General features: G+C 46.5%; 1 long non-coding RNA gene across 1 annotated transcript; it reads right to left on the reverse strand.

The window, feature by feature from the left end:
* Nucleotides 1-2,665: 2,665 nt before the first annotated feature.
* Nucleotides 2,666-4,601, reverse strand: LOC140264738 (uncharacterized). The gene is made up of 3 exons (XR_011906097.1): nucleotides 4,474-4,601; nucleotides 3,735-3,805; nucleotides 2,666-2,894 (listed from the first exon to the last, which is right to left on the reverse strand). It is a non-coding gene; the product is annotated as an uncharacterized lncRNA (long non-coding RNA).
* Between the last annotated feature and the right edge of the window lie 10,020 nt (nucleotides 4,602-14,621).

Raw genomic sequence — 14,621 nt, forward strand, 5'->3', positions numbered from 1 at the left:
CTCCTGAGATTTGAGTATTAGAGCAGATACAGATAGTTTACACACTCAGATATTAAAGCTGAATTTGAGAGAAATGAGTCACTCTCTTAAATCCATAACTACAAATGTCATCTAAAAGAATGGAGAATAATTATATAGAAACTGTATAGAAACTTACACAGAAACTATAGAACAGACTTACAGAACTGACGGAAAAGGCTCTACTTTGCTTCAGCTACCCACATCTCCAATAAGGTTCAAGTTTGTAATAGCTAATACCAAACCATTATGTCCAGTGCAAAGTGTGCAAATAGCTGCACCGATTTCTCTAGGGCTCATCAGATGCTTAAAGTTAGTCATACACACTAATATTTCTCTTATTTACTGATGAGACAGAACAGTTTGTTATAAGACCTTCTGAATACTAAGTAATAACATCTCACCTTGTAAACTGATGTGAAACCTCCACAATTAACTGCAGTTTTTTGTAGTAAAGGCTAAGTAAGAATAATCTAGAAAACTTCTCCTTGACGTGCTTCATGGTAACTGTATGTATAATGTATTTAAATGCCAATAAATATCAGTCAGAGTTGGATCAGTCCTCAGTGCGAGTGAGCAACGCTTGTTTATGTGTATGAAGTTATTGTGAGATTACACTTTCATAATATTGATGATACAGCTCCTTTCAGCAGAAGGACATTAATGACTGTTCCAGGCAGTTTGACCTTTCATGCATTTTTAGTGCTGCATTCTTGTGAATCTGGAAGAAATACTTCAAAACTGATTACCCTGATTTTGAGTTGTATCACAAGGCAAGAACACATTGAATATACTTTTCATTTGTAGAAAAATTAGTGCAGTCTTTGACAATCTGTTCTCCAGCTTAATGTCTCCTTTTTAATAGGAAAGGGGCCTCTTGTGTTACTTGATTAAGGGAGAACAATGGATGTGAATGATTATTTTGCATGAATTGTGTGAGGATCATTCAAATGCTGTGCCCTGGAGAACTTCAGGATGTTATAAAACCCTGCAATAAAAAATGTTGTTCAGGATGTTAAAAAGCCCTGCAATAAGTCACTGCTCTTCTTTCCAACTAACAGAATTCTTTCTTTTTACATTCATTAAGTCACTAAAAGAATAATCAAGTTTTTATGCAGAAATGATCTTACCTCAGCTCTGCCGGTATGCTCGAGTTTATGTACTCATTGTGCTAAAGTAGCAGAGGGTAAAAACTTGAGGATCTGTGCTTGACTTAGTTGCCCAGCTCTTCTATTCTGTATGAAGATTTAGGTCACTTATGTGCATCGTGATTCCCACTAATGCGTCTATTCTTCATCTGCCTGCAAATGCTAACACACCATTATGCCTCTCCCCACTTCATAGCTGTGATACTTACGTGTCCTTTTTGTGGTAGCATTCACTGTGGCACTGAAGGGACCTGCTCCAGCACTGTTGTAGGCACGGACAGCTGTGTAGTATGCTAAATTGCTCTTCAAACCTGTTATTCTTATTGATGTTTCATTCCCAGCAGCTTTAACTCTGTTTGAAGATTCTTCTTTTCCTCCATTATTCCAGTACCTAACCTAGTAGATATAGAACAGAGCTACTTAAAATGTTGGATAAACGTTCAATTCCATACAGCAGCATTGTGTTTGTCTCCTTCAGGTGCGTATCTGTCAGCTGAAAAAGTAGAAATACATTCAAGTTTCCAAAATATATACGCTGTTTCAACACAATTTGCTCATCCATCTGCCTTTTATGCTTGCTGCCCTTTTGACTGCAGAAAAAGCAAAACTGAAATATTAGATGTTGCTTAAATTAAAGAATTACAACCAGAGGAGAATCACCGCTTCATCTACAAAGGAAACAAGTTAGAGTCTGAAAAATGTAGCTCCCAAAATAGGTGCAATTCTGGAAACAAAAGTCAGTTTGATAATACTGATAGACACAGCACTCAGCACAGGAAGCAAAACAGTTTCATTCTTAGTTCCATTTCAGAGATATATGGAAGAAAACATTCATTTTCTGGGTGAAGGTGGTGCAGAGAAAAAGCCTGGATGGATGGTAACCTTCTATAAACTAAGCATTACTAGAGGCTAATACTCTGCACTAATAGCTGTTTGCTTTGATTTTCAAACAACAAACAACAACCCCCCCCAAAAAAAAAGACTATACCTATACTAAACAGAATCTTGACTTCTGAATAGTGGCAGAAATGGAGAAGTACTGGGCAGAAGGCTCAGGCTGGCTGAACATGCTCCCCAGAGCCTGGCCTGCACTGCACTCAGTGTTGGCTCAGACCCACAGCCCAGAAGAAAGGTCAGGAACCAGGCTGTCTGGCACAAGCGATGCGTGTGAAGACATCCTGGATCGCAGCCCTTTAAAACAGGAGAAGCATTTTAAATGACGTTACCTCATAACCCAGTAGTCTTCCACTGCTCATCTTCCAGGGAATGGCTTTCCAGGAGACTTCGATGACAGAGGAGGACAGGCTTGTCACAGACACACCAGAGGGGGCAACGGCAGGCTCTGCAATTGGAAATCAGCACTGGAGAGATGAGCAGCGTAGGTGATGGTGCAAATAAATATGTTCATGTTCAAGTTGACCTCAGTTATATCAGCTGTTGCCATATTATTTGATAAAACATCTCATATTAAACATATGCAGAAAATCACATACCTTCTTCAGCTGAAAAAACGGCGGTTATTGAACTGAAAGGCCCTTCTCCTTTATTGTTATAGACACCAACTTTGACTTCATATAGTGAGAACGGCAAGATGCTTTCATTCCTAAAGACACATCTGGGTGTGTCAGGAGAGGTGACTACAGTCTGTATCCACGTTGTGGTGCCAAAGGGGCGAAAAGCGACCACATCTCCAAATCCTTCTCCATTTTGTAACTCCTCAGGGATGGGCTGTGAGAAAAGCAACCAGCAACAGAAGCCCGTGATGTTACATACTGCACTGGAAAAGCTTGGAAGGAGCAAAGCATCACTGCTGTGAATGTATTGCATGCAGCTGCAAACTGTTTCTGGTCTGCATTTGGGATCACTGCATCAACAAGTAAACTCTGGTACCGTAGAGTGAAATGCTTTCATTTGAAACTATCCGCACATCTCTTAAAGAGCAGCTCCCAAACACGTTTCTTGTTCTCCAGTTAAGTACACCGCCTTAAGACACTTCAGGAAACATATTTTTTCAATTTCTGGTCACATTTCATAGTACATAAATAATATCAGAGAATTCAGTACTACCTTTGTACAGCGTCTGCACCTTCCCCCAATGTGATTTGATTAAGTAACAACATGGAGCTAATATCAGTAAGAAGTAGCATGGTAACATCTTATAACTCATTAAAAATAGGATACATCATTTGAAGTAGTATCTGATCCTTTAGCTCAGGCATCCTGAGTTAATGGTAGGAAAGGACAACCTGTAAAGTTGCACTTTGGCTCAACCTCTGAGCAACAATCAGCCCTTCCTTTTCCCATCCCTCCCTGTCCCCTTTTACCTTGACGCTGTTTGAGAGAAAAGTAATCATCTTAGACAAGCTAACTGAATTTCTTACTGATTGCAGTCAAACAGTAGCAAGTGAAAGTGGGAAGGCAAACGTGCATAGCTCACATTACAGAGTGTTACCGAGCACATACACATCCTAGATGAGAAGCTGCTGCAGCCTGGAAAATTTGTCTTTAAAGAAGCATTTCAATGAAAACAACCATTCTCTGAAGAAAATTGCTTGCCAGAAAACTTACATCCCATGTTATGACCAGTTCAGACCTGCTGCCGCCTCCCCCACTGACTTCAGCTGGGGGAATTTCAGGAGCTGTGAAACAGAAACATGCAGCTGTCGACACCGTGTAAATAGAGGAGATGATATCACAAGTTAACCTCATTCTCTGGAGCTGACTCTCCAGTTTTCCTATTTCTTTTGCAAATTGAGATGAGTGCTTTAGAACCAGCGTGGGGCAAACACGCATTGGAGCATTTGCAGAACCTCACAAATGGAACCCTGTATGTGCTCTGCTTTCAATGTTTACTGAGCATCTAAAAATCAGTGTCATGCTTCAAGTTTTCAACAGGGCTCACTTACCCAGGTGTGCTGGGCAACAGCCTTATCCCCATTAACACCTGGTATTTCAATCAGTGCATTCTGAGCTACATGCTGGTACTGTGGAAGGTGTACACTGAGCAAACACCAGGAAGAGGAAATTGTCAAAACTCACCTCTTCCCCAGCCATTTACAGCTTCAGACTGTGCAGCACTGACTGAACAGAGACTTTGCCATGCTAAATACAGCTGAAATATATTTGGATATAGTATGTGGGCATAAATTGTCCTAAAGCTGAACACAAATACTAACCAACTAGTTACATTTGACTTTTACATTTGATGCAAATTCCAAGCTTAATTGAAATGAGCCAAATACTTGATTTTTTTGTTATAATATATTCAAGATGCTCGTATTAAAGACAAATAGAAGAACCCACTAACCTGCCTCTTCAGTTCTTACTTTTTCTGAGGGTAAACTAGGTTCTCCACCTCCTATTTTGTTACTGGCAACTACACGAAATTCGTATTCAACCCAAGGATTTAAATCCACCACTGTGGTTGTGAATGTATTCCCATCAGTCACATCTGGAACTCTTAATAGAGAAGCAGAGAATTAAGAACCTGCTGTATCCTGACCAAGAGTATTTCAACAGAACCTATAACAAGAAATGCATTTTACCTGTGGTAACTCGCTGCCAGCCAACTGAAAAAGGTGTTCTTGCTTGCACGGTGTAAGCGGTCACTGGGCTGTGATTATCTGTGCCTTCTTGCCAGGAGATCTGAGCTGTAGTATCAGTTATTTCATCCACTCTCACGCGTTCAGGGGGCCCAGGTGAGCCTAGGAAAAGATTGAAAAACAAGTGGTGTTTAGTAAAGCCAGTGCCCCGGAAATCCCTAATACTGCAGTAAGGATTCTCATTCTGTATAGTACTGTGGGAAGAAGAAAACGTTTGGATTAGGATAAATATTAACATTAATCATACTTGCATCTGATAAGGTAATTCTGAAATAGTAACCCTGAACTGTTATGCAAACGACAGGTTTTGTTTCAGTCCGCTGACCTTTGCTCAGCATGATTCTTCTTCCCATTCCACATTATCTAGCTTTTACTTTGGTCCTTGATGTCCTCTTTTAATCTACTAAGGTATCTCTGTAGTCTGCCTGTTTGTTCCCTGCAGCTGTTGTAGTGTATGAAGCACTGCAGCAGTTCTTCATCAGAACATCTGATCAGCACCACGAACGACAGTTCAGTCAGGCAACTGTCCTGCTGCATTCTGGAAAAGCCCCGATTCCGGGCAGCCTAGCAAAAATGCTGTTTCTGTCTGATCTGCAGCAGCAAACTGGTGAAATAACTAACAGTACAAAGGCAATTATAAAATACCTGGTATATTTTGAAATACATTGAATAAAATGTGATTGCATCACGTTGATTTCTGGATTACCGCTTTTTCTTGTGCAATAAATGTAGCTGCATCATCAACAATGAAAGCTACAGTTCATGCTTAGCTCTGCAAGCATTCCTGCTCCGGAATGAAAGGGGGAAGGGGAGGGGAGGGGAGGGGAAGGGGAAGGGGAAGGGGAAGGGGAAGGGGAAGGGGAAGGGGAAGGGGAAGGGGAAGGGGAAGGGGAAGGGGAAGGGGAAGGGGAAGGGGAAGGGGAAGGGGAAGGGGAAGGGGAAGGGGAAGGGGAAGGGGAGGGCAAGGGGAGGGGAAGGGGAGGGGGAGTGTAATCTGTATGCCCACTCAGTATCCTGTCTACTGTGGTGAGCAGCTGCATCTGCACGCACAGGGAATGTAAGGAGATGGGGTACATGGTACTGCCTGCTGCAGCATGGCCTCTCTGCTCCACCTCTTACCCAACTCCTGCTTACAGCTGCACCTGATGGACTCCGCACCTCCTTAGAATTGAAACTACCTCCTACTTCAGACTGTCCTATCTGCCTGTATTTCACAGCATCCCTCAGCAAGAGGGCTGTGCACTGGGCAGGCTCAGCAGGTGGTGGATCACCTGCAGCAACCCTGTGGTGTCTGTACTTTGGGGGGCAGCAGTGTGGGGCAGAGGTATGTGCCCCCACAAAAACATGATGGAGCAGCAGGGAGTAGCAGCTGGAGCTCTGCATTGGATAGAGAAGCTGCAAAACAAACAGGCAGCCAGCAATGGTGCCAACGTTGAACAAGGTGGAAGGAGCACAGGCAGTGCCACGCTGGGAAGGACTACCAGGGAACATTAATCAGGCCCCATGCTGCAGCTGAATCACCGTGTGCCGTCCCCAGCATTCCTGGCCAAGGGACAACTCAATGCAGATAAGAAGGAATGAAGACAGGACACCCCACCCCATTATACCAGCTAAGATACCCCACTGCAGGCATTGCATTATGCAGAATATAAATGTCAGGTTTTTTATTCCCTTAGATCCGATTGCTACAGATGATGCCTTTTTCTCTGCCAAGGACCACGATGCCTGAGCAAAGGCCACTGTGTATCTTACTGCACTGCAGTGCACGTGTGGAGAGAATTAAAGCAAAGGAAGGTCACTCATTCAAGCGAGCAAGAGGAGAGCACAGAGAAACATTGAGTTGAGGGACATGGTTCAGTGGGAACTATTGGAGATGGGTGGATGGTTGGACTGGATGATCTTGTAGGTCTTTTCCAACCTTGGTGATTCTGTGGTTCTGTGAAACCCAACACCCCCCATCACTGCTAGAGAAGAGGGAAGGCAGGTCATTAATCCAGCAGCCAAGAAATCACTCTCAAAGGGCTGAGGCACACCGAGATTCTGTGGGTTTCTAGTAAACTGTGCCAACTCTCCCTTCACAGAATCATAGAATCACAGAATTATCAAGGTTGGAAAAGACCTAAAAGATCATCCAGTCCAACCATCACCAATACTTCTCAGCTAAATCATATCTCTCAACACAACATCCAAACATTTCTTGAACACCCCCGTGGTCGGTGACTCCACCACCTCCCTGGGCAGTCCATTCCAGTGCCTGGCCACCCTTTCTGAGAAGTCCTATTTCCTAATCACCAGGAGTTGTTGCAGCCAAAGTGCAGGACTCGGCACTTGGTCTTGTTAAACCTCATCCCATTGGCTTCAGCCCAGCTCTCCAGCCTGCCCAGATCCCTCTGTAGGGCCTCACTACCCCCAGGCAGATCCACACTTCCGCATCACCCTGCTTCTAAAGAGAGAAAGGAAGAAACGGTGGTGGGAATGGGCACCCAAGATTTGCAGAGAGGTTCCAGATTTGCCAGAGATGGAATATCAGAGCGCTGAGACATTCTTAATTAACTAAAGGAATGATTGGGGAGCATATTCACAACACCAGCATAAGCTATAATCACCGGGCACAGTTAGCTTTCCTATGGCTCATATCAGCTCAGGGGGCTCAGCTGAGACACCTGCACAGTGCTGGGATTATTCTGATGGAAATACTCTCTTCAGATACCCTGTTAAATCCATCTGAAATTACTGTACAGAGCCTTAGCTCTTGGCCACCACTTCTAGCCCACCCTTCACTACTCCCAGCAGCTAGGACAAACTTTTCAGAAGAAACCCAGGGCAGCAGAGACCTGGCAGACCATAACCAAGTGCAGCCTGCAGGAGGGTACTGCACACTCTGCTACCACCCTGCTCCAGCAGGTTAAGGAGTCTGAGCCTCACTGTCCTTTTACACCTGGGGAGAACAGACTTTTGGCACCTAATGCCAACATATCCCACTAAAAGATACGCCTAAGGCATTGAATGCTCTTCTCACTACCTCCTCCCAGTCCTCCCCTAGGAACAGAAACCATGAAGATTCTACAGCAAACGCATCTATGCTGCAAGAGCACACTGAACCACCTGCAACAGTGAAACATGGTTTTGTAGAGTGGCTTTGAAAACACACCTTTAGACAGCTGTCTCCCTGTAGCCAAAAGGAACCCAAGCAGGAAAAGAAGAGTCCAGCCTGAAACACGCCCATGCTACTAGCCCAGGTTTTCCACGGTGAATGCAGAATCTGTCCTGTTCTTGAGGTAACAAATGACCAGTGGGTCTCCCCTTGCTCCACCCCTTCTCCTTAAAAGTGAGAAAAAGAGAAAACAAGCAGAAGAAACCCAGACGTACCTTTCCACACACAAAGCAGAAATTGGAACAGCAACAGTGACTGTCTCCCTCCTGAGACATGGTGGGGAGCATCCCAGAGGAAGCCCAGGTTCTTTGCTTCTCTCCACAGGGACTTCAAGCACTCCTGGCAAGAGCTGGTTTTGTTCCTTCTTCAACTGCTTCCATCACCAAAATCTCCTTTTGAAAAGGAACCCTAAAGAAAGAAGCAGCAAATGAAAAATAATGAGCAAGAACCACTTTCCCAGCTTTCTTCTGACACGCAATTTGGACCCTTGACTAGGGCAAGGACTTAAAATCAGCTGGTTCCAAGAATGATCAGAATTAGCACTGAAATCACTCACTGAACTGTAGCTGGTTACCTCCAAATTCTTTTGCTTTTGGGAACAGATGGACACAGAGTTGAAGGACACAAGATAAATGACATCTACTTCACTGTAGGTGGTTAAGCTTGGAAGTAGGACTTGAGCAAGAAAAGCTTCTCAACTCCTTGTAAGACACAAAGCAGTGGGATGATTTCCCACACCTGCAGAAAGTCTGATCTCTGCCACAGGTGGGTGAGTGACACAAAAGCTGAGCTGCCCATCCAGAAGCACGTGGGGCAGGGCATGGAGTGGTTACATACCAACATGTGAACAGGCACTCTCCTATCAGAAGGGAAATGCCTTCTCTCTTCCATGCCATGCCCACACCACTCCTCAGGGCTGCGCTGACAGCACGGAAACAATGCAGACATGTTTTTGTCATCGTGGTGGTTTTTCACAGACCCAAAAAATGAGATATTGGGTTGCCGTGCGGGTTCCTGGGTGACATTGCCATTTCCAAGCCATTGCTTCCTAGGGGCAAAGAAGGTAAAATGCTTTAACAATTTTTCACCCAGAGATTGCTATTTTACCATTCTTTTATGCAAAAAAGGAGGACAACACAGCAGATTCTTGCAGCTGCATCAATGCCCTGGGTGCTAAAGGAATGCAAAGACAGAAATATCAAACATCCCTATGTTATTCCCATACAAGGAGGGAAGTTATGTTTAGTAATATCTTTTATTATTTAAAAGAGGTAGTTGGCACTCCTAAAGGAAAATCCCAGGCCTCAAGTTCTGACAGTGCGGCAATCTGGAATGGACTCAGATGTGGATGACCCAAATGATTAATTCTGGGTTCTAACATCCCTTCTATGCATTGACACGTTTTCTCTCTTAACTTTCCCAGCCATCACATGTCCGCAGAACATCCAACAAACTCTCCTTCACTGCGCACGTAGGCATTCATCCAACCACAGCCATCAGTCATTCCTAGCCATGCACTCTCCCTCCAGTCATGGTCAGTATCACGTGGCCATCACGCAGCTTACTTGACTCAATTTTTCTCTTTTTCTGGAGGTGTCCTTGGTTCCCAGCCTTACCTTCTCATGCCGTTCATCTCGCTCTGCAGCTCCTGCTCTGAATAGTCTTCTTATGTTCCCACGGGACAGGTGGAAAATGAAGACACGGCCCCTGCCACCAAGGTCAGCTCTGCAGCACACATGACCTGAGGAGCACTTGGCTACTCATGCAAACTGCGCAGTGCAAGGAAGATTGTTGCCTGTTGCACTTCTTCTTCTAATGGCTCAGAAAGTAGCTTTCCTACCTAGTAAATGGGAAAAGAATATTAATAATAATAATAATAAAAAGAAAACAAAAGCCTGACACAAAGCAGACGTGATTGTTACTATGGAATTAAGGAGGGCGAGGGATTTGCCCTCTATATGAAGAAGCTGACTGCAAAGGACTAAGAACAGTCAGGATCACATGGAGAACTTGTGGGTCAAATTAGGGACTGAACCAATCATGGGCTTCTGCAGCTGAGGGTCTGTTGACGGGCCCTGCTTACTGCAGCTACCAGAAGCACCGCGCTCACTGACTCAACTTGATGGGGGATTCCAGACAGGCTGGGAAATCAGCATGGCTGGCTGCAAGCTGTCTGAGAGACTGCTGGAGTGCACTGAGAAGAACTGTGTGGCCCAAGCATTGAGCACACCAAGCAGAAGGGAAGCATTACTGGACACGGTGCACAGCAGGGCTTAAGACTGGAGGTGGTCAGGGCTGTAGTGACCATGCCCTCCTGGAGTTCCTCATCTCAAGGAATGCAGGCCTGGCAAAAAGCAAAGTCAGGACCCTGAGCTTCAGGAGAGTCAGCCGCAGGCTGTACAAAGAATTACTGGACAAGAGCCACTGGAAAACTGTTTTTAGGGGCAAAGGAATGGAAAAGAGATGGGAACATGCACAGAAAAACTTTCTCAGAGCTGCCTACACCTACCACAAACATCCCTGTGTGTGCACCTCTGTGCAACCCAACTCCTCAGCACACCGGCACACAAAGCTGGTGAGGGCTCTGGAGCACAAAGGGGCCATATGAGGAGAGGCTGCAGGAGCTGGGAATGCTCAACCTGGAGAAGAGATGGCTCTGAGCAACACCGTGAGCCCCCACTCACCTCAGCAGAGGTCAACCTGCACCCCAGCCTTCCGCCCATCCACGTGCACACGCACACACCTGCGCCACTCTGCCTGCTTTGATCACCCACATTCACGCACCGCACCTTGTGCTCTCCATTGCATTCACAGACGTGTGCCGACCATCCCTGGGAACACGTATGTGCCTACACCTACCAGTAAACATCCCTGTGTGTGCACCTCTGTGCAACCCAACTCCTCAGCACACCCCTGTGCAAGCACACATTGGTGCCACCGCGTCCACGCACTATCCATGTGCTCACACACACTCACGTGTCCACATCCCCTAGAGCAGCCCTGTGCGCACACACACAGACACACGCGTAACCCCTTCCTTTCACTCCCAAAGTGCACGCACACACCGGTACCACAATGTCCTTGCGCAGCTCCAACACTCTGCACACCCCTGTGCACGCACATACATGTGCATGCTCATCCTTGCACACATACCCACTGACCTACACACACCTGAGCAACCCCACTGCTTTGGACACTCACAAAAACAAATGTGTGCAACACCATCTGTGCACAAATCCACACACACACACACACAAAACATGGAACCCCACTGCTTTGCACAATCCTGTGCACACTCACGTGTGTCATGCACTCATTTCCCAGCCAGTCCTCGTGGGGTCTCTTACTTAGGACGGGAGTGCAGGGGAGCAGCCAGAAGCTGTTTGCATTCCCTGCTGTCTGCTGGGCAGGTTTGTTGGCGATGCTTGGGTTGCTTTGCTTTCCCTTGGGAGGTGGGAAGGAGCTTTGGGTTGGAGGCACATCCCGTGCCAGAGCATCCCGATGGCACGCGTGGGATCAGCAGGTCTGTCAGAGAAGTGGGTGAGGTTGCACGCCAAGCTGCAGCAGAGGAAGGGGAGGAGGGCCCAGCACAGCTCTGCACCACGCTCTGCCACGCTGGGCAGCTTGTTCCTGGCTCAGCAGTGCCATCAGACAAGAAGCAGGGAAGGAAAGCAAGGATGGGGGTACCATCAAACAGAGTCCGTGCAAGCCTGTGCAAGACAAACAGACCCAGAGCTTGTGTTTTTTTTCTGCTTTTGTAGCATTTGTGTGCTGTAGCTGAGCAAAAGCTTCTGCTGCTTGATTCTTCTTCTGCAACAGCCACCTACTGGTAAATGGCTTTGGGGATGGAGGATGTGACAGAAAGCATTTGTCTGCACGACAGCGTAGTTACACTTGGTCTAGAGAGTGAGAGAGGGCAGGCAGCACTGCCTGATGTTGGTCAGGGTGAGCTCCTTCTTCCGCAGCGTGATGATGGCAGGGCCGGAGACGATCTGCAGGGACAGCTCAGAGGTGGGAGCTGGGAATGGACACGGCAGGAGGACAGAGGTGTGAGGGAGCAGCCAAGGCAGCGAAGAGCATCAAAAGGCCCTGAAAAGCATCACAAAGCCACAGCCAGGAGGCTTGGGGTTTGCATGAGCAGCATCCAGGATACCAGAGACTATGTGCTCCCCTAAAAAATGGTAACAGAGCTCTCGCTGCAGGCATCACAAAACCAGGCAAAATGGGAACACACCCAGAGCTCTGCTGCACGCACCCCACAGTCACAGCATTGCAAGCTGAGCTGCCTTGCTGTTTCTTGCATTCATCATGGTCCCTGTGAATGAAGACTTGGAACACAGTCAAGGCGTTGATTGAGCACCAGAGTGCCTTTATTCAATCGGAGAAAGGAGGACGGGAGAGGGACGGGGAAAGATGGGACTCATTCTCTGTTGTTGAGGAGAGAGTGGCTCAGAGCTCGTGTTGCTGCCTGGTGCCTGGGACTGCAGGCCTGACTCCAAGTCCCCCTCCAAGAGTCTCAGCTTCTCCTCAGTGACACTGCCTTGGTCCTGCTTGGAGGTGCCGCTGTCGGGGCACTCGGGCTGTCTTTGGGCTGGGCTGCACTGCAAAGGCACCGCACAGGTCGCCCATAGAGGTTTTCATATGGGCTTCATCCTTCCTTGGTTGGGGTTTTCTTCGAATTCTCACAAGTGCCAGAGGCAGTGCTTGCAACCTTGGTATCCCAGCCTCTTGGACAACTTTTAGTATTTGCAGCTTAGATAAATGGTTCCTCTTTTCCACCTGGCCACTTGACTGTGGCATGTAAGGTGTATGCAACTGCCAATTGATTCCCAATAAAGTACTGACTTGTTGAACCACTTTAGCAATAAAATGGGGGCCTCAATCTGAAGAGACTGTTCCTGGCACCCAGAACCTTGGAATTATTTCTTGTCACAAAACTTTTGTTACTTCCCTGGCCTGGTTAGTCCGGCACGGGTATGCCTCAGGCCATCCTGAAAAGGTATCTGCTCAAACTAACATGCATCTGTACCCCCCTTTTCTTGGCAGCTCTGAGAAATCTACCTGCCATTATTGTCCTGGCTAATTTCTCTCCCTGTTTGCCCTAACTGAACTTTGTGGCCTGTGTTAGGATCATCTGGTAAACAAACTTCACCTTGCTGGGTCACTTGCCTAATGGCAGTATACCCATTTCGGGTGACCACTCGTTGAACAAGATATTTATATAATGCTTCTGCTCCCCAGGGAGGTTTCCTATCTTCAGTCACCACAGCCCATCATATGGCTGCTGGAATCATTCTTTTCCCTTGTGCTGGAAAGCTCCATCCTTCCTCTTTTACCTGCCCTTCCTGATAATTATTTATCGAGTTCCAATACTCTTTGAAGTGCTTTGGCTCACCATCCACCTGCATGTTACCATCTGGAATCAAGGAAGCCTCCACCACCTCACCCTCTGCCGCTCGCTTTGCTTTCTGTCAGCCAGCGCATTTCCCATTCCTTCAGCACTGTCTCCCCTTTGCTGGCATCAACAGTGCATTTTAGCAACCTTCTCCAGCTGTTGGACTGCCTCCAGGAGTCTGGCTATTTCTTCAGCGTGTTTCAGACCTTTCCCTTGGCTTGACAACAGTCCTCTTTCTTTCCATATTGCTGATACGGGTGCATGAACAGCACTAAGGCATATTTTGAATCAGTCCATATCTTCATCTTCCCATGTCGAACAAAGCTGCTCCCGTCTGTGTACCAGGTGTCTTCCGCATCCTCCAGTGGTTCTTCTTTCAAGTCTCTGCAACTGGAATACACTGCTTTCATAGTCCCTAAACAGTCGTGAGACACAGGTTCTCCTGTAATTGCATTAAGAAAAGCAGCTGGATTTACAATATTTGTTACTGTTATTTCTCCATCATCTTGCTCCACTAGAATGGCTTGATACTTCAGAAATCTCTGAGGGGAAAGCCAATGTCCCCCTTTCACCTCCAGCACTGGAGAGACCGTGTGGGATACCAGTGCAGTTCTCTTCTGCCCCATTGTCCTAATGCTGGGGCCTTCATTAACTCCTCTTCCCACTGCTTTCAACTGGGCCACAGTCCAGGCTGGTGACTGTGCTTTCTGGCAGGCAGAATTGATCACCTGAGGAATTCAGCTTTATTTGCCTTCATCTGTGTTTCTTCTTGCTGGATCTCATGCACTCTGCTGGCTTCAGTCTGTGTTTCTACTCCAAGAAGAAAATGGGTCTTCACAAACCAGAACATTGGAAAAGCACCCTCAAGTCTGCTGTTTGAGCCTTCTTCATTTCAAGAGCACATGCTTTCATCTCCTCAGCACTCAAACACTTATTGATTGTTTACATGGAACCTTCTCTCTCCGAGGCTGTAGCCACTGTCTCTTGTCCTGGCGCTGGCACCACTGACCAGATCACCTCCATTCTCTGCATCCTCCATTCAGTATATTTGCACATGGATAAGACCTCCCCTGAATCTTCTCCAGGATTAACAGTTCTAGCTCTCTCAGCCTTTCCTTATAGGAGAGATGTTGCAGTCCCTTTATCATCTTCTGAGCCCTCTGTTGGATTCCCTTAAGTATGATTCTTGTAACAGACAACTCAGATCAGGACACGATGATCGATGTGTGGTCTCAACAATGCTAAACTGAGGGCAAGTATCGTCTCTCTCAATCTGCTGGCAGTACCTTGCTTATATGCAGCCC

Source organism: Excalfactoria chinensis (assembly GCF_039878825.1).
Source record: "Excalfactoria chinensis isolate bCotChi1 chromosome Z unlocalized genomic scaffold, bCotChi1.hap2 SUPER_Z_unloc_2, whole genome shotgun sequence".
In the NCBI taxonomy this organism is placed as follows: domain Eukaryota; kingdom Metazoa; phylum Chordata; class Aves; order Galliformes; family Phasianidae; genus Excalfactoria; species Excalfactoria chinensis.